Source organism: Notamacropus eugenii, chromosome 2 (assembly GCF_028372415.1).
Source record: "Notamacropus eugenii isolate mMacEug1 chromosome 2, mMacEug1.pri_v2, whole genome shotgun sequence".
Classification (NCBI taxonomy): domain Eukaryota; kingdom Metazoa; phylum Chordata; class Mammalia; order Diprotodontia; family Macropodidae; genus Notamacropus; species Notamacropus eugenii.
In genome coordinates, this window is record NC_092873.1 from 366048638 (window position 1) to 366068650 (window position 20013).

At 40.0% G+C, this 20013-nt stretch overlaps 1 pseudogene; it reads left to right on the plus strand.

The window, feature by feature from the left end:
* The first annotated feature begins 1841 nt into the window (after positions 1-1841).
* Positions 1842-17865, plus strand: LOC140523078 (complement component 1 Q subcomponent-binding protein, mitochondrial-like; annotated as a pseudogene).
* Positions 17866-20013: the final 2148 nt, after the last annotated feature.

The window sequence follows — 20013 nt, forward strand, 5'->3', positions numbered from 1 at the left end:
TAGTCCCTCAAAATGAACTAATCTGTTTTTGTAGGTTTCTTTAAAGCTTACAAAGTACTTTCCTCACAGTAACTCTGTGAAGTAGGTAGCATAGAGATACTTATTCTCACTTCAAAAAAGAAAGCAAGGTTCAGAGAAATAGAGACTTTGTCAAATTTACTTAACTAGTGTCAGAATCAGAATTTAGGCCTAAGTATTTTGCAATAAATACAAGGCTGTAAATGCTACTTGTTGTGATCATTAATGATGACGATGATGATGCACAGCATGGCTCCAGTCCCGTTGCAATTTAACCTTCATTGACAAGCTTAGTAACTTGAGTAAAAGGACTATCTTCATCTTTGTCTTTGAATCTTTGAGACCCAGCACATATCTAGCACTTAATATGTTTGTTTTAGTGAATGAAATGGAAGATTCTCTGCTACCCTCCTGAAGCCCCTGTAGGGAAAGACTGAAACTCAAAGCCATAAATATTGAAGGTTTCAGAGACAGAGAGGCATCATTTGCTCCCTGTCTGAACCAAAGGTATTCCCCTGACTCTCAACCTAAATGATCTTAGATCACAGAATCTCATCATAGCACCCTAGGAGCCTGCAGGAATTAGATTACCATAGTTAGTTCACAGGATCATAGAATTTAGGGCTGCAAGGGACCTTTGACATCATATAATTAAGTACACATATTTGTCCTGATTATCCCTCTGCATTGCCCAAGGAGAAGTGTTTAGAACAATCATATCACCTTGCAAAGCTCTACTGATGCTCTCAACCAAGCATCACTAGCACTTATGGCTCTCTGAACTATTTGGATTTGGACTTTGTCTTCATCTTCCTTCTGTCACCATGCCTCTGCCTCAGGGCAATAACTAAGGCAGAGCATACAGGGCTTCCCTCCAGTGTGCCAGCTTGCCATGGAACTTGCTTCCTCCCTACAATTGTTCTTTCACGTGGTCCTCTGATAGCTTTCAGCATGTGGTGTCCCCCTATTCATTTGTCTAGCCTTGGGTCATCTTTCCCCTCCTCAGTGTGCCATTATTATGGATCTTCTCTCTCAGGAGACTTTCCCATTAACCCCAATAGAAAAACAGGTTATACAGTCTGGAGGAAGGATTACTCCATATTTTACTTCCTCTGGCCATGGTTGGATTGTCCCCTTGACACATTTTTGCCCCAAGTGAAAGAATTTCAATCAATAATATTGTTATCTGTTTTTTGATTAAGACCAAAATGAACCACATATTTTGCTTCACTGTAGTCCTCTACCACATCTAGCCTAGCTTAGTTTAGGTCCCTTCCACCTGTTTCCACAGACTCACAGGGAAATTACAACCAGTAATATCTTTGGAGCTACCATGTCCTACCATCTAGACCCATCCTCAGGGTTCTGAGATGTATATCCAAATCACAATCTCTATGACTAGGTCCCCACTATCTTCTTCCAATCCCTCATACTTACTGCTTAATTTCTGGCTAAGATCTCCACCAAACACTATTTGTCAGTAGACTACCCTGATACTATGCTATTAGCACCTGCTGAAATACTCACAGTCAACCCTAGGAACTCCTTGTCTCAATCATCTGCCTATCTGGATCTCCTCTAGCTGCCTCCTACTGTTATCTCCTGACATACCACTTCACCCTAGTGTATATTGCCAGGATCTTCTTTTCCAGATTGTTCTTCCTACTTCTTTGAATATGTCTCACATCCAGGTTCTGGCATGCTCTGTAATCCACTGAACTCTGCTGCTGAGAGGTTCTACTGTCTGCATAGATTTCATCCTAGAGTGCAAAGTAGAAGTGGAAATTGAATGAACTTCTCCTCCTAAGTTATTCACATAATGGATGTGGAATGTCACCAACTGCACTGTGCCAGAACCAGCAACATCATCTGGTGGACAAGAAAGTATGTATTATTCATCACTTTAATAATGTAAAACATTGGTCTAAATGTTTCCTTAACCAAGTGCAAAATGTGGCAAAGGGAAAGGAGGAAACTTACCTTGGAGGCTCCCTTAAGGAAACATAGCAGACAAGATCCACAATCCATTTTGCCTTTTATATTCAGATTTAAATTCAACAAAGAGTTATTAAGCCCTGACTCTTTAAAGAACCTACAGTCTCATTCTTTACTAATCTAGAAAACAGTCACATTTTATTCAATTTTGCACAACCCTTGAAATGCCAAGGAGATCAAGAAAGTCACACTCTCCCAAGAGAAAACTGCAAGAGTCCTAGGTCATTATAATGGATTTATGGACATCAGCAAAGATCTTTAGAAAAACCTGAAATGAACACTAGAAAACTGTGATATGCCATCTGCTGATGAGCAGTGAAGTCATGCTAACTTCCATAAAACCAGTTCCAAAATTTAATTGAAGACATCCCCAGATCAAACAGAAACAACCCAGTTCAGTCTTAGATATTATGCCAATTTAGTTATTGTCAACTAAGTGAAGAAACCACGTGGTATAGTATGTAGAGTTCCTGGAATCATCCAGGAGATCAAATCCAGCCTCAGATACTTTTGAGCTGTGTGACCTTGGACAAGTCACTTTACCTCTGTATGTCTCAATTTCCTCAACTGGGAATAGGGATAATGTCAGCAGCTACTTCCCAAATGATAATATTTGTAAAGTACTTAACAAGGTGCTTCGTACATAGCTGGTGCTTAGTAAATGCTTATTTCCTTTTTCACACACATCCCTCAACCAACTATGTCATTCCAATCTTTGGTGATTCATTATTAAATGCTTAATGGTGAAAGAAATAGCTGTTAATAGCCAATGATTTAGGGAGATTCAGGTTTCTCCCTTTTTCTTTAACGCTCATTTCAGGACCTCAGTCTCTGAAGGTAGAATTAACCTTCTCCTCTGTCCATACCCTTTGCTGGGGGGGCAGCCATTGGTGGGGATAAATTCTTTGAATAGGTTGCCTAAGGCTGGGGAAACTTAAGAGCTAAATGACATAATCAAAGTTGAGTTCTAACCTCCTCATCATATTATTCATTTTCTCATTAATTGTTAGCCAATCAGAGTGACTGCCACCCTGGGGGAACAGCTTCTTCCAAAATGGCATATAAGCCATGAGTCCATCACCATGAGGGTCTTTGGTCTAAGAGAGATGGCCAAATGACTATCCTTTTATTAAAATGCTGGCATTATTAATAAAATGATTAAATTACCCAGAAATTATGTGTCTCAAACCTTTCTAAATGCCACAATGGCTGTTAACTCTTCCTATATATCCTGTAGACACGGTCCCTAGAGATCAGGAAGGAAGAACTTGAGGCTCTCCATGATATAATCATTTAACGAAGCTTTACTGGCTATTCTGTATGTAGAACAGTAGGTCTCTCCAACAGCTTGAAGGGATGATAGAATCTAGTGAAATCTGGTGGTAGTAGTGGTGTAGGGGCGGTGTTGGGTTTTTTGTTTGTTTTTAATGATGAGTGAGACTTGGTAGATTTAAAGGCAGTAGGGAAAGTGACAACTGAGACAGACAGACACAGTGAGAATGACTGAAGGTGTAAACTACTGGCAGAAGACAAGAGTGGATAGAATCAAGTTCACATGTAGAGAGGTTGTCCTTGTCATAAAAGGTCTTTGTCAGAAACTTGGGAAAAGCAGTATTAAATGTAAATAGAATGAGAGAAGGTAGCATTCACATCAAGTAACCTCAATTTTCTTAGTAAAGTCAGAGGCAAAGTCTTCAACTGAGGGGAGTGGAGCAAGGGAGAGATTTAGGAGGCTTGAGGAGGGAAGAGAAAGTTTGGAATAACTTCTGCGGGCAGTGAGGTAGGGGATGAATTAGGGAGGAATAAAAGAACTATCTTACATGGATTTGTAATGTACTCAGTAAACATGGTTGGGACATCTCCTCCAGATGGACTGTGAGTTGGGAGCAGAAGAAAGGGATGGTAAAAATAACCCCAGGCTAATAGTTGGCAAGTGAAGAGCAGCAATAGAACAAATGGGAAGGGTACAGCAGCATCGAGCAGACAACAAGACGTCCTGAAGGGATGGATATGAAGGTGAAGCACAATCTCATCTGATGTTCCAGGCCAGTTAGATATAAGTGGTCATTTAAGTTTTAGAAATGTAAAGGATCTGAGTTAACACTGGCTGAGGCATACAAGCTGAATAACTATGGGAAAGTCACTTGAACTCTTAGTGCCTCTGTTCTTTATTTTAAATTTCAGATAGAGTATCAATTTGTGCTGATGGAGGCGGTAAATGGTCAAGGAAGACCAACAGGGCATGCTGCTTGCTTATCTGTCATCTTTATACTAACTGTTCCATATTAAAGACCTTTGCTTCCTCCATGCCTGGAGTTTATGATTTTCATATTCATCCTATTTCAAAAACACCCAAGATGCCTAAAATTTCCTTATTGCATACAAACAATGATACATGATTGAACCATTCAAATCATTATTTATCAAACACTTGCTGTTGCAGCATGGTTGATAATGCCTATATTCTGAGTTTACATAGATCAGGTTTGATCACGGGAGCTACTGCCAAAAAATCAAAAATATTTTGTCTTATTATATCCTCGCCTAGAGTTTACTCTGGGAAAAATTTTAAATATGACTCCTGTCTTTCTCTCCACAAATATAGGTAAAAGCACTATGCATGTCCTTAGAAAAGTGTCAGATATATAATAGACACTTAATAAATGCTTGTTGACCTAACTTATAGAAGCATTCAATGTAACAATATATTTATTGGGTAAAGAAAAGCCTTTTTCCATCCCACAGAAAATGTAAAGCAACCCATAAACAAATGCAGAAAACACACAAGGGACCCACAAAAGTCCATTATAACATCAACATAATTATCCTTCCTCTCCAGTAGGTCTTATTTTTCACAAGGCCCTAAAGTCCCTTGTTTGGAATCTTTTTAGAAGACAAACACATTTGAGGCTTCCAAACAGTGATGTTTTTTAAATGAGTCCCACTTTCAACCCACAGAGGTCTTCCAAAGCTTGGACTTCAAAGGAAGCCCATTCTGGGTTGCTTAGAAGGCAACATGATAATATTTTGATAAGTCTTTCTTTCATGCTATAGAGACCCACAAATATATTCAGCCTTATGGCACTACTCTGAAGTCATGGAATCCCCTAGAAAGGTGTCCCTAGAAGGGAAGCATAGTTAGGGCAGCTAGATAGGCAACCCCTCTTCCCATCATGACTGTACCATCTAAATAATACAGTAAAAACAGAGAGAAAGCAGAGGACTTCCTTGAACTCCTTTCTTTTCCCTCCACCCTCCCTCCCCCCCCGCCCATGTCGTAGTAGCAGTCTTTTCCTATGAGCAATGGAATCAATACTGTCTTCTATGTCCAAAAGCCAAGCTACTCAGAAAACTCCCCTGCTTTCACCAGAAGGCTTGATACCTAAGCTGCTAAATGTGAAGTTAACTTATAATACAGCTTCAAGGCTGACAGTGACTAGGAAATGTCCCTTTCTCTCACAAAAAGGCTGAATTTTAAAATTATGCATTTTAGGAATTCCCCCTTTTCTTACTAGAATGCCATGTCGTAGAAATCTCAAATTTGGGATTTCTAGAGCAGCAACCCTCAAGAACTCTAACCACTTCATCAAACGGTTCCTTTCTCTGTAGTTACCACATAGTGGAGAGACAGACATAGACCCCACTTCACCAAAGCTGGGGTCAAAAATTCAACATTGTCCAGGAACTCTCCTCTTGTGGCATCTCTTCCATTTCTGCCTCTGTCACATGAATCACCCCAATTAATGATCAATCACTCCTGAAAATGGGGTATGGAAGCTTCCTCTTCCCTCACACCCTTCCATAATCTCCGGACCTGATCTTCTCCTGAACTTCAGTCCCACATCACCAGCTGCCTATTGGACATTTTGAACTTGATGTCTTATAGACATTTTAGATTCCACATGGCCAAAGCAGAACTCAATTTTCCCCAAACCCATACCTCCTCCAAGTTTCTGTATTGCTGTCATTGGCACCAATATCTTTATAAACTTATAAACTCCATTCAACACTTCAGTGCTATCCTCAACACCTCCCTCTACTCTCCTTTAACCCTCTTATCCAATCAGTTGCCTACTCTCATTGTTTCCACTTTCTCAATAAATGCTGAAAATGTCATCTCCCATTTTCTCTACTCACATAGCCACTCTCCCATTTCAAGCTCTCATACTGCAAAAAACCTCCCAAGTTTTCTCTGTCTCTGTGTCTCTCTGTCTATGCCTTTTTTTCTCTGTCTTCTGTCTCTCTCTGTCTTTGTGTCTCTGTCTCAGTGTCTCTCTCTATCTCTCTCTCTTCTCCCCATCTATCCTCCACTCAACAGCCAAAGTAATTTTCATAAAGCACAGGTCCTAAAGGACATTACATCCTACTAGGGAAAACAACCTATAAAGGAGCTTGGTGGCCAGCAAGACATGTTTTAGATAGAGAAGACTGGGGAGGTGACTGGAGTCCTAGGATGTCCTTTCCAGGAATGGGATTGTTGATTTGCTTGTTGTTCTCAGAGCTGAAGTGGGAAAGTAAGGATAAAGGACAACGCACTTAAGAAGTGCGGAAGTTCTGGGAGAAGACAATTCTTTGTTTAGGACATAGGATTCTTCCTTCTATCCAACTGCCCTATTCAGTATCTTTAACAGCATATCAAAGCTCAGTCCAGCTTCGGGGTTAAGTTGTAAGTTGTTTAACTTGCAACAAATTCTGCTCATTAAGTTGGTGACTGATGCCTGTTTACTATCATTGAAAACACTAGGAAGCTGGAGAAGTGAAGGCTGGCAGACTTGCTGCCATAATTACTGGAGGTGTAAATAAAACAAGAAGCCCAGTTGCAAAACATAATGAGCCCTTGTTGAGGTGAAACGGGAGATTTGTTCTGTACGTTAGACTGAGACGCTGAAATTGCTCTGCATCCCAAATGGGAGTGATTCTCTGTGAGAGGGATGAAAGCAATAGCAGTCCCTCCATGCCAGCAAAAACGCAGATAAGGAGGGAGCTAGGACATGTGAGTAATTTGGAATAACACTTGATGAGATATGTAGTTATCTGTCCCCAAACATTGCAGGGAGGAAAGGCAGGATGTGTCATTCGATCAGTGCCCTCCATCAAGGTGGATCGGGAGTGTTACTTCATTGGCTAATGACAGCATTGGCATGGGGTCACTGGAGCCACTAACCATTTAAAGGACAGGTGTGGGAGAACCAATCAGGAAGCAATTGCCTCAGCAATATTCTGGGTATTTCTGTCAATTCCCATCCCTGAGTGGTGTGCTAGGTACATGCAGAGAAAGTACAGAACTGCCTCTTAAAGATACCATCCTTTTTGTTTTCTTGCTTATTTGTTTCTTTTTAACTGGATGTGATTTTTACCAGTATTTCCTAATGAAGAAACACCCTATACCAATCCAGATTTCTACTTGTTTCATCACTTAAAGAAGAGATTCTTAACTTGGAGAACTTAAAAGATAGATAGATAGACAGACAGACAGACATCTTCCTATCTACTATGTACATAAATACATTGATACATAAGAAGATCCAGATACTAAATTGATAAATAGATACATTATTACATAGATAGTAGATGTAATTGTATTTAAATATAATTGGTTTTCTTTATAATCCTATGTATTTTATTTTATGCATTATTTTGAGAAGGGATCTATAGGCTTTACCAGACTTCCAAAAGATGCCATGACTTAAAAAAATAAGTAACAACCTCTGGGTTCTGGTCCTGTCCTCTCATTTTACAGATAAGGAAACTGAGGCAGCATGAACAATAGAAAAATACTACATTTTAAGACAGATGATCAGAGTTCAAATCCTGACTACTACTTCTTACCTTTATAACCTAATTTTACTCCTTATTACTTGAGTCCCCATAAACAAGTCAGAAACCCTCTCAGTTCTTCATCTGTAAAATAAGGGCAGTTAGACTAGCTGTCCTCTAAGGTTCCTTCCAAAATCTAAATTTGTAGTGCTATGAGTAGCCTGCCCAAGGTCACACAGCTGGTGAACAGAGGCTAGGCTAACACCTTCTTTGAATTATTTCTCTCAAGTTTGAAAGGTCAATTCTCCTTTACTTCCCTGTGCTGAATTTTCCATTTTTGAGAAATTTACTCATGCCATATATGTCTATAAATGAAGGCCTGAAGAATCTGGTCCTGAATCTCTCTTATGACTCCTTGCTCTGCCCTTGGGAAGATCCTACAGAAAGTACTATTCAAGGATGAAAGCTACTAGCTTGTAAGCAAATCTAGTCATTGTAGAAGGAACTGTAGCCTGGGGACTGAATCCTACCTCAATCCTCCATTCTGCTTCAGCAAACCTTCCGATTTTAGAAAGTGTGCTAAAGGAACAATCTTATTATTGCTTGTTTGTCTGTTTTGTTTTGTTTTATTCTGGTTCTTGTTGTTCAGTCATATCTAACTCTTTGTGACTGCATTTGGGGTTTTCTTGGTCAAGATTCTGGAACAGTTTGCCATTTCCTTCTCCAGCTCATTTTACAGATGAGGAAACTAAGGCAAAAAAGGGTTGACTTGACCAGGGTCACACAGCTAATAAATATCAGAGACCAGATTTAAGTTCAGGAAGATGAGTCTTCCTGACTCCATTTCTGGTATTCTATCCACTGTACTACCTAGCTGCCCTTTATTCTGGCTGCTGTTGCCTTAATAAATATTATTCTTCCAACCCAAGCAAGATCTACTGTTTGTAAGTCAAAAGGTGGTCCTACAATGCTCATCTTAATATACCTTGATCTGGGAGACTGTGGGGGCTGCCCAGCTACCAACAGGTATACTGCACAGTTCCCCTTGAGCCCAGACCCCAGAAAACTTACAGTTTCCAAAGAAGAAAACAGAAAACTTTCTGGCCTACTTAGAAGATAGAAAATGTAAGGTCAGGAAGGCAGCTGACACACGATGCCAATGCTTTCCAGGGGGAGCCCGAAAGATTACCTTTTCAGCAGCCCATTTGCAGCAAGATGGCAAGACCCCAAGCCACAGATCATCACTATGCAGCTATTATATCCCAGACATTGATTTTAGCGATGAAGTGCAGGGGATTGGCAAACACCATGAATTTTCATTAGCTCTACAGCAAAAGGGAACATTCCCTGCCTTCCCACTACCTCCCCTCCTAAAGAAAACCCACCCAGTCCAAAGCTTATTAAGGAGTAATTTATAAATGCCAGCTCAGTGAAACATAAAGCAAACAACTGTGATAACAATTGAGCACTTCTAGGTAAGGCGCTAATTTGAACTATATTGTTCATGATAAAAACTCCTGGCTCACCACATTCCTCCTTTACTTTATTTATGGGTTTTTTAAGTTGGGAAAACAGAAGAGTCTTCCCTTGTCTCTGAGTTACAGAACAGAACTGAATGGTTAGGTAGAGTTTTCAAGCCTTTCCTCTCTCCTGTCAAGGGCAAGAGGAAAGAAAAACTAAGAAGCAAAATGCTTGGTAAACTTTAAGCACTTAAATTCTTCAATTCTACTTGCGTTTATTAGGCACCTATTATATGCAAAGCACTCTGCTGGGTGATAGAGATACAAAAACAAAAATGAAACTGTCCTTGTCCTCACGGACTTTACATTTTACTGTTGAACTTAGAGGCAATCAAGCCTAATCCTCACATTTTATAGATGGTGAAACTAAAACTGAATGGTTAAGTGACTTGTCCAAGGTCACATAGCCAATAACTTAGAGTACTGGTACTTGAACTTAGATCCTCTGACTCCAAATCAAGGATGCTTTTCCTTATAGCAGAATGTTAGATGGCACACTGTATATAGAGCGCTTAACGGAAAGTCAGGAAGACCTGACTTAAATCTAGCCTCAGGTACTTCCTAGCTGTGTGGCTCTTGACAAGTCATTTAACCTCTTTCTGCATCAGTTTCCTCATCTGGAAAATGGGGATAATAATAGCACCCACTTACCAGGATTCTGGTAAGGATTAAATAAGAAAGTATTTGTATTTTGCAAACATTAAAGCTCTCTATAAATGCTAGCTATCTTGTCAACAATATAATTAATTATGTAGCTATTATTATTATTTTAATAACAATTCAGTCATACATACAAAAATGCACGTATATACACATATGTATAAATGAATTAGATGCAAAGCATTTAGTGAATAATTAGCATGGAAAATAGGTAAGAGAATATTGTGAAGAGTATACAATGCCCAAGTACTGCCAGTACCACTGGCAATAATACCAAAGATTCTCAAGCAAAGTAGTAACATAGCATAGTGATATTCTGGCCACTTCTCCCAGAGTAAGGACATCATATTTCACGTAGTGACCCCTCTCTGAGTTCACTATCCCAGAGCCATGCAAACACTATCTACGAGCATGGGTGTCGCTTCTCTAGCACTTATAGCTTGAGTTCCCATTCCAAATCTGTTCTCCCTCCATTGTTACCCATCGCCATCCCATTAAACAAATTCCTATCAGTGAACTTTTTTACAAAGAGATATTTACTTCAAAGATATAGCAAGGACAAAAACATAAACATTTCCCACACCCTGAGAGTACCCTCTATATTATATCACCAGTGTCTCTAGCAAGAATGGGTTCAGGATTAGCTCAGTTTCTACATAGCACTGGTCCAATAAAGTTCATGTCCAAATGTGTCTTGTCTGCCAGATGAGTCCTCCACTTACCTACTACTGGATTGGGTCCCAAATATCAAAGATTGTTCTTACTCCTTGAGATACGGATGCTTAAACTGGTTGCAAAACCTAGAATGAATTCAACTCCCTGGCATCTCTCTCCCCTGTCCCAGCTCACTCTCCTGTCCTTTCAAAACTCACAGCCTCCAGATTTATCTCCACCCAAAGTAAAAGAATAAATATTAAAGCAAAAGACTGGAGCCTGTTTTCACAGAATCATATGTCAGCCTTGACCAAGGAAAGAAACTCATGCCTCTCCCTTTATAGTGTTGTCTTTCACTAGATAATATCTTCAAAGGAGTTAAATCAAAAGACTAGCTGTAGCCAATCAAATAAACTACTATATTTACCATGTGGTTAGCACACCAGAACCAGTTACAAAATGATTACAAAATCTCTTCAAGGTACTTTTCTTAGATGTCACTATGAATCTCCTGGAAACAGGGATCCCCAGTCTCTTCCATGTCAGGAATTGAACCAGCAGTAATGAGACTGGGCTCACTTGTCAATCCCCCATGACTATGGTAAGACCTGTTCTTTAGGGGTATCATTTTTGTAGCCATGTGGAAGATGTATTGAAGAGGAGGTAGACTGGAAGAAGAAAGACCAATTAGAAGACTATTACAGTAGCCTGTGAATATGTATTTAACTGTAGTTGTGGCCATGTGAAAGCCAAGTAAAAGTAGACAAGGAGTGGATGTAGAGATGTTCTAAAGACAGAACTGAAAAGCCCTGGTAATTAACCATGGAGAGCTGAGGAAGAGGGATGAGTCAAGGACAAATCTGATGTTGCCCAGCTGGGAGAATGGAAGGATGGTGATATTTTATCAGAAATAAAGAAGTTAGGAAGAAGAGAAGATTTGGTAGGAAAAGTTCTATTTTTTTAGATATGTTGGGTTTGAGATGTCTATAGGAAATACATTTGGAGATTTCAAGTAGGCAACTGTTGGTGGGGTAGTGGAGCTCAAGAGAGAATGAGGGCTGGATATAAAGATCTAGGGGTTATCTATAAATGATGGCTGAACCTATGAAAGTTAGTAAGATTCACAAGAAAAGAAGAAAAAAGAATTCCAAGATAGCTTTGGGGTGACAACTTCACCACATGTGTGTGAATAATTATAATAATTATTATTACTATTATTGTTATCATAAAGAATAATATATTTGAAAACAAAGGTATATCCTGGGATCAAGAATAAGTAATCAGGCATTACGCTGCATTAGAATGTCAGGAGTTAAAGAGTTAATCAAGCTCAACATAGAAATTGCTCAAATCTACAATCATAACAGAATACAATAGAGAGACCCTGAGTTCTACTTGGAGAGGCACGAGAGGGCTATAGGTCTCTTTGTTATCACTGACAATTGGGAAAATGTTGAACTAGGTAAGAAGTACAGAAGGACTCCCAGGTGTATTATGACTAGAGGTCTGGCAACTGCCAGGTGTAAAGGGACAGACAGAGACCCTGAAATCTCAGAGCTATGGCCAGGAATCAGTATGCAGGTTAAAAACCAAAATATGGGGTAAGCTGAGATGGATAGACCAAAGAAAAAGAGAGAAAGTAAAGACTTGGGGACTAGAAAGTCTAGTTCAAAATCAGGAAAATAGCATACAAAGATATGAGATATCTTTTTAGATGGGGGGAACAAGATAGAAAACAATGAAGATAAAGTCAAATTTTTTTATTATGTTGGCTAATTTTGCAAAGATAATTTTTTCCTCTTTTTTTCTTAATTCTACTTTAAGGGATGGCAATCTGAGTGGAGAAGCTCATGGGAATATATTGAAAAATGAAGATGATATAAAAAACAAAAGATACCAATAAACATTTTTCAAGGTATTGATTTGCTTCATTTTTATGCATCAAATTTCTTCACTTGCATTTTTAAATACTATGGGTTGTACATAGGCAATGCTATTCATTGAGCACTCAGTATCAAAGATTCTTATTCTAATTATGGATCCTCATATAGAAAGGTGTCCATTGAATAAAAGTACAATAATTTGTGACAGATTGATCCAAGATCATTTACTAAAAGGAAGTGTATTTTGACAGACAATTAAAGGGAATAAACATGTGGCTTGACAGGTGTCCTTTACTGTAAGATTAAGCCAACATTAAAATTAGATTAAGTGTGGTAGTCCAGAAAACACTTGTCTTTATCTTGAAGGAGGATTATACCTATTTCCTAGTTTAATTCTGGATTTTTCTACTGCTTCTCAACATTCATTCTTCCCAATGAATCTTTGTTTCTATCTCTCTGTGATTTCTTTTCATGCTGAGGGTTTCCATAACCTGACACCTGGATAAATTAAAGGCCATTTAATCAGGGACAGTAAATACATACTCACAATATAGGTATACACACATGAAATGCATATATATGTGTATGTATGTATGCATAGATACATATAAACAACACATACATACACACCTATATACACACACATATAGATATAAATATACAGATACAGTATAGAACAGCTAGGTGAAACAGTAGATAGAGAACAGAACCTGGAATCAGGAGCACCTGAGTTCAAATCTGGCCTCGGATATTTAATAGCTGTGACCCCAGGCAAATCATTTAATCTTGTTTGCCTCAGTTTCATTATCTATAAACTGAGTTGAAAAGGGGAATGGCAAGCCATTCCAGTATCTTTGCCAAGAAAACCCTAAATGGGGTCACAGAGTGTCAAATACAACTGAAAACAACTAAACAAGAACAAGTTTCACGTGACATTTGTGCAATTCTGTATATACTTCTATATGTACATCTCTCCAGTTGAAATGTAAGTTATTACAGGGGAGAGATTTTATCTTCACATTTCTGTAACTGACCACAGAGCCTACCATGTACATAGTAGGCACTTAATCAACGTTTGTTGATTAAATGATGTCTTCAAATATAAGCACGTTAAAATATAAAATAAGGGTTAAGTGAAACTGAGGCCCTAGCTCAAGGAGATAAATGTAATCTTTTATATATTACTGAACTATGCAAGAAAGAGAGGCATCACTCATCACTAGAACATGACTGGAATAAGGATATACATAATTCAAAAAGAGATAAAGGAGATAGAAGAATAGTATTGTATATATAATATGTATGTATATAATATATATATTATTTTAAATACGTATCTGAGGAACTCCATGAGCCTCAGTGGCGAAGCATATAAGATAAAATCTGGAGAAGGATTAAGGGAAGGAAAGATCATGTGATTAGATATAGCCTTCTGCCCATCATCTTGGATGATGAGCTCATGAAATAGATCACAAATCTAGCAATGGAAGTATAATATGGTAGAAATAGATGACCTTGGATCATCAGGATATCTGATTCAGTTCTCTCTCTGCCAAAAGTTAATCAATTAAGCTTAAATTACCTTACTAACAATTTTATCCTTTAAAAGTTAGAGTAAATAAGAAGAAAAACTACAATTCTGACTAGCAAGAAGGTTCTAAAAATAGCACTGGTTGGAATTCCTGTTCTACCCCTGACTTCATGATACATAGAGATGGGAAAAGCCAGGGGAAAGTATACAATATACTTCCCATACAATGTGTCTGTATATCCAGGGTTTAGCACAGTCACTCATATACAGGAGATGCTTAATAAATGCTTATTAATTGTATGATTCAAGGGAAACATTTTGAAAGTTCAGAAAAAGTATCTGAGAGAAAACAATATCCTTGATAGAGTGTCAGATGGAGATTAAGGATTACCTGATTTCAAGTATAACCTCTGGTACCTACTGTCTGTGTGACCCTGGATTAGTTACTTAACCAATAAGCATTGATTAAGTGCTTACAATTTGCCCAGGGGCAAGTAGGTGGTACAGTGGATAGAGGCCCAGTGCAGGAGTCAGGAGGATCTGACTTCAAACATCACCTTAGACACTTGACGCTCACTAGTTGTGTGACCTTGGGCAAGTCACTTAACCCCAACTGCCTCATCCTGGGTGATCTCCAGTCATCCTGATGAATATCTGGTCACTGGATTCAGATGTTCCTGGAGAAGTGAAGCTGGTGACCTGCACAGCCCTCCCTCACTCAAAACAAAGTCAAGTGCAAGTCATATCATTATTTCTCTCATGACATGGTCTTCTTCGGCAACGAAGGATGGACACACACACAATTTGCCCAGTACTGTGCTGATATTTAACCTCTCAGTGGTCTAGGCAATTCTCTAAGACAATAAATAGAAGAACAGATGCTCATTTGTATTGGTAAAGGGAGTTTTCCTACCAGTGACAAAATCACAGATCCAGACCATCTTACTCTAGAATCCTGTGGCCTAAAAATCTTCTGAGGAAGTCAGTTATTGGGGGGAATGAAACGCTGCCAAAATTATATAAAGGCGAAGCAAAATATTAGCATAAGCAAAGGAATTCCTGTCGAAAGAAATATGTAGGTGTCTATGAAACTCACTAATTGATAGATTTTTAAATGAACATGTACCAAATGGAAGCAAAGGAATGTAATGAAGGATGAATGCAAAAGAATGACACAGTATCATAAGCAAAGCCTCAGGAATGCTAAAACCCAAAAAGAGGTAGTAAGGCTGGTATCAAATGCTAAGGACAAAGAAAGAGATAAGTCACTGCAAAATTCTCTTTGCCTTCTATACTTTCTTGAAGTTATGTCAAATTGCCTGTTTACTACTCCTCCTCATTAGGCTAGGGACTCCTAAAAGGAGATTTAATTTATCTGTGACAAGTATCTTCCCAAAAAGAAAAGGTTATCTGCTCATCTTCCTTTACTTGGCAATTAGCACATTCCTGACATATTCTAGCAAACAGAAGTTGTTCCCTAAGCAGGGATGTAATTATCTAATTAAATCGAATTACCTACCTTTTTGTCTAACTCCATATAAATGTAATTTCTACCCTTGGATTAAAAATAATCACATTCAAAAATAGATGATGGGAGAAACATAGCAAGATAGCAGTTCCTATGAAAAATATCAAGGAAAACAGTCAATTTTGGAGAGTTTATGAAAAGATAGGAACGCTAACATACTGTTGGTGGAAGAGTGAATTAGTCTGACCATTCTTGAAAGCAATTTAGAATTATGCTAAGAAAGCGGCTAAAAATGTCCATTTCTTTTGATCCAGAATTCCTACTACCGCATATATGCCCTAAAAATGTCAAAGATAAAAAGAAAGGTCCCATAATACACCAAAATATTTATGACAGCACATTTCTTAGCAACAAAGAAATGGATTAAAGTACATTCCCATTGACTGAGGAATAACTACAGTCATAATGGAATACGAATGTAATGGAATACTGTTATGCTTTAAGAAATGACCAAGAATAGATAATGAAGAAGGATGGGAAGATTTAGATAAACCAATCTGAATAATATAAATGAAACACTATTAATTAATCACTAAGCTTGGTTCTAAAAAAGAGATTTGAGAATGTCTCAACTTCCTTTCTTTGCAGAGATGGGGAGGGGAAGGTCCACAGGTACTGAACCCTACATATAATGTCAGGCTTCATGATGCGTTGGTTCGTTCTTCTGAACATCTTTTTCTCTTCCTTTTATTTTTTGTTATAAAGGATGGTTCTTTGGGAGAGAGAAGAAAGATGGATGTATTTTAAATGAAGGTAATGTGAAAATATAATTCAAGATGTGGAACAATGGGTAATAGGTAGAAAGCATAGAAGGGAAGGTTTTAATTTATTTTAAGAAAAATGTACTCAGCTTCTCAACAAATATTCGTTAAGCCTACCACTTTTGTGGGGTAAAATGACCCCTAACCTTGTGAGAGGGGTACCTCTCTTCCTTTCAGCCAAGAACGACTTTCTCCCTAGGCAGCACCCTCAATTCTTCTCCTAGAGGAAATGTTTGCTTTTTTCGTTTGTTTCCTTTCAAATCTATCCTGGGAAGAGGAGATGCCTGAGGCAACTGTCTCAGAAAGCACCTCTCTTAAAAACCTCCCTCCGTCAGACACTGCGAACTCCTGTTTGATGTCCAGGAGGGGGCGGATTTACTTGCTCCCTGCCTTGGGGAGACCATAGAGAAATAAATCAATAATTCTCTTTTGTCCAGCTCGGGCCTCCAGCTGGGAAATTCCCAGAAATTAGGAAGAGAATCCATCTCTCTGTCTCCCTGGCAAATATATATTGTAGATTAAAATCTCCTTTCAGTCTCTTCTGTGTGTCCTACTGCTGCCTTTCCCTCAGATGAGTCTAAGCAAATAAAAAATGTACAGGCCAACTACACAACGGCTAACCACAGCTTTATCATAATATCATGTAAACTTCGAAGAAACAAATACAGGTGGGGAAAGGGGAGAGGGAAATGGAATTACCGTCCTTCCAGGCCTCCTTCGTCGCTCCCTCCATGCTCCGCGTGTCTCGGCCAGGGCCCTGCAGCTGCCTCCCGCGGCCCGGGTCCTGGGCCCTGCCACCCTCCGGAAGCCGGGCCCTGCCGTGGTCGCCGCCCTCCGCGCCTTCGGGGGGCCTCCCGGCAGGAGGGCTCACCCGCGGTCCGGGCCCAGCCCCCCGGTCTCCTGCAGCCGCTCCGGGGCGGCCCGGCCTAGGCACACGCACGTGCGGGGGGCGGCGCCCCACCGAGAGGAATAAGGCCTTTGCCGAATTCCTGACATGAAATTAAAGGGGAGAGAACAAAACAGAATCCGGGGATTGGCAGCTGGGTGTGCAGGCCGCAGGAGCCGAGTTGGTCCGGAGATGAGCCGGACCGTGGTCCACCGAGCCAGCAGAGGGGCACAAAGCCCAAGGACAGCAAGGGCCTGCACTGAGGTCAACCCCGACCTTCGTGGCGGAGGTCGTGCTGGACCGCCACGATCCGAGGGCGAGGTTGGACCGGAAGCAGAGGAGGAGAGTGACATCTTCTCCATCCCGGAAGCGAGCTTTCAGACCACCGGCGAATCCGACTGGGAGGATACAATCTACACGCCCCTGGACTGGGCCCTGTGCGGCCACTTACTGGACTTCCCGGCCAGCAGAGGGGTGGACCACACGTGATGGAGCTGAGCAAGGCCTTAGAGCACCAGGAGTGCCTCAACTTTCTGGAAGATCTGCAAGGGTTTGTCAAGTGTGAGTAAGGAGGCCTGAGGCTGCAACCCCCTGCTGTGCAGCCAGAGCCCTTCCTGCCCAGAGACCGTTCTCTAGAAATTATAGTGGAGAAAGTGTCGTACATACATTATATTCCCTAATCCTTTTATTTCCTTTTGTCTGGTGGCATTTTTGTACCTGCCACAGAATGTGAAGTAAAACTCTTGAACCTCTGTGAGAGGAAGGAGGGAAGGAAGGAAGGAGGGAGGGAGGGAGGACGGAAGAAGGAAGGAAGGAAGGAAGGAAGGAAGGAAGGAAGGAAGGAAGGAAGGAAGGAAGGAAGGAAGGAAGGAAGGAATAATTACCATCTTGGATCCACCTTCTGGGTAAAGTCAGCAAAACCACAACGTCCCCAGACATTTTCCTACATCCAGAGTCTACGGTTGGCAACCTCCTCACTGTGGATGTGTTCCTAAATCCATGGGAGCTGCCCTCCATGTCTCTACCACTCCTCCACTTGGTGTCTGGTGACGCTGTTGCTGGGCTCCCAGAACTATTCTCACATAGGTACAGCCAGCCATAGCACCCTTGGTCTTTCTACATTCACTTATTGTGCAGTGGCCCAAGGTATGTGAGTCTGTGGTGAAAGTGGCAGCATCCCAGCGCTGCCCCTGCGCATCTCTTCTGCTCTCTGTCCCAGATGTATTTCAAGGGGTTCTTTCTAGGAATGGGAAGAACTAAGGGCTCCAGAAGTTCAGTAGAGAAACAATGGGGAATTCCTTTCCACCAGAGGACGTAGGTCCCTAAAGTCCTGCTACTAAGTATTTATAATGTTCTAGAAACTCTTCTAGGTTCTGGAAAAACAGAAGAAAAAAATGAAAAAGGAAAAGCCACTGTCCTCAAGGAACTCACTTCCTAACAGACTGGTCTAGAATTGGAATGGACTGCCTCCTGAAGTAATTCAATCAGTTTCCCCTCACTGAAAGTCTTTAAGCAGTGTCTGGATGACCACTTGTGGGAGAGGTTGAAGAAAGAAACACTGGTCAGCTACAGGTTGGAAAAGATCACCTGTGTGGTCCCTTACAAAGGTGAGATTTTAAGGTACTGTGATTTGGTGAGAGAACAGGGAAGCTTCATTTAATTACTTGCCTTAAAAATGTACTAAACATAAGAGCTTCTTTAATTCTTTACCACTAATCCTAATTCAAATTTTAAGGCTAAATTTGCTTTGATTACCATAATTCAAGTAATTTATCTACTTGATAGAAAGTTGAGGTTCTCACATCTGAAACACTTAAATGAAAAACTAGGAAAATTCCATTCTTGGCCTAGTGGTTTAAGTTTGCTGTTTCCTATGGTTTTGCCCCTAGCCTTTGATGCTGTGATATATGCGGATTACGTTTCTTTGTAACTTCATGAAGAGTGGCCTCTGAATGCTGTGAAATATCTGTCTATAGGAGAAGAATCAGAGATTGGGCTTTTTAAAAGTAGACTGTGTCTCAACCACAGAAGCACTAGCAACCATTAAAGGACAGAGGGTCAAGCCTTGGCTCTGCCACAAGCACTACTATCTCTTTTTAACAGACTGAAAGCTGAGGAAACTACCAGCTCCTCCATGCCTACCTCAATATTTCTGCTTCAAAGGCCTGGGCTTAGGAAAAAGAGATAACATGTACAAATAATTTAGAGCTTCTCACAGGAGCAAGATTAATTCAATATGCAATGTAATGCCATTCATCTTCCTTGTATTTTCTACAAATTCAAAATCAAAACCAAAAATAATGTGTCTGTGAATGATAGTATCTCACAAAATAGCAATGCTTGCTAAAAAAAATCAAGTTATATAAGCATACAGTATGCTATTAATACACACCACTAATTTCATGAAATATTTACATGCTTTGTACTCCTCATATCTGAAGCAAGGAGAAAGAATCAGTGAAATATGAGTTTTCATGTCCAAAGAAGTATATACATTTAGCATTCTAGGTCCACTGATTTGAAGGATAAATAATGAGTAGAATTGTTTCTGGTGACTCCCATAACTAACAGTAAAGTCCAAGACCATATTGGAAAGTTAGAATATTGATTATTTCCACTATCCATGTTTCTTTGTCAGTACATCAACACTGCCTCCCCAAAATCCTTCAGCGCCCTATGATTTCATGTTAGTCCTGACTCCCAGAGGTCTCCCACTGCAGACATCTATTCACTATGCCCCATCTGCCCCATAGCCTTTCTTTATTTTCTTTCTTTTTAAAAAAGAGGCCAGAAAAAAGTCTGAGTAACAATACAGTATGT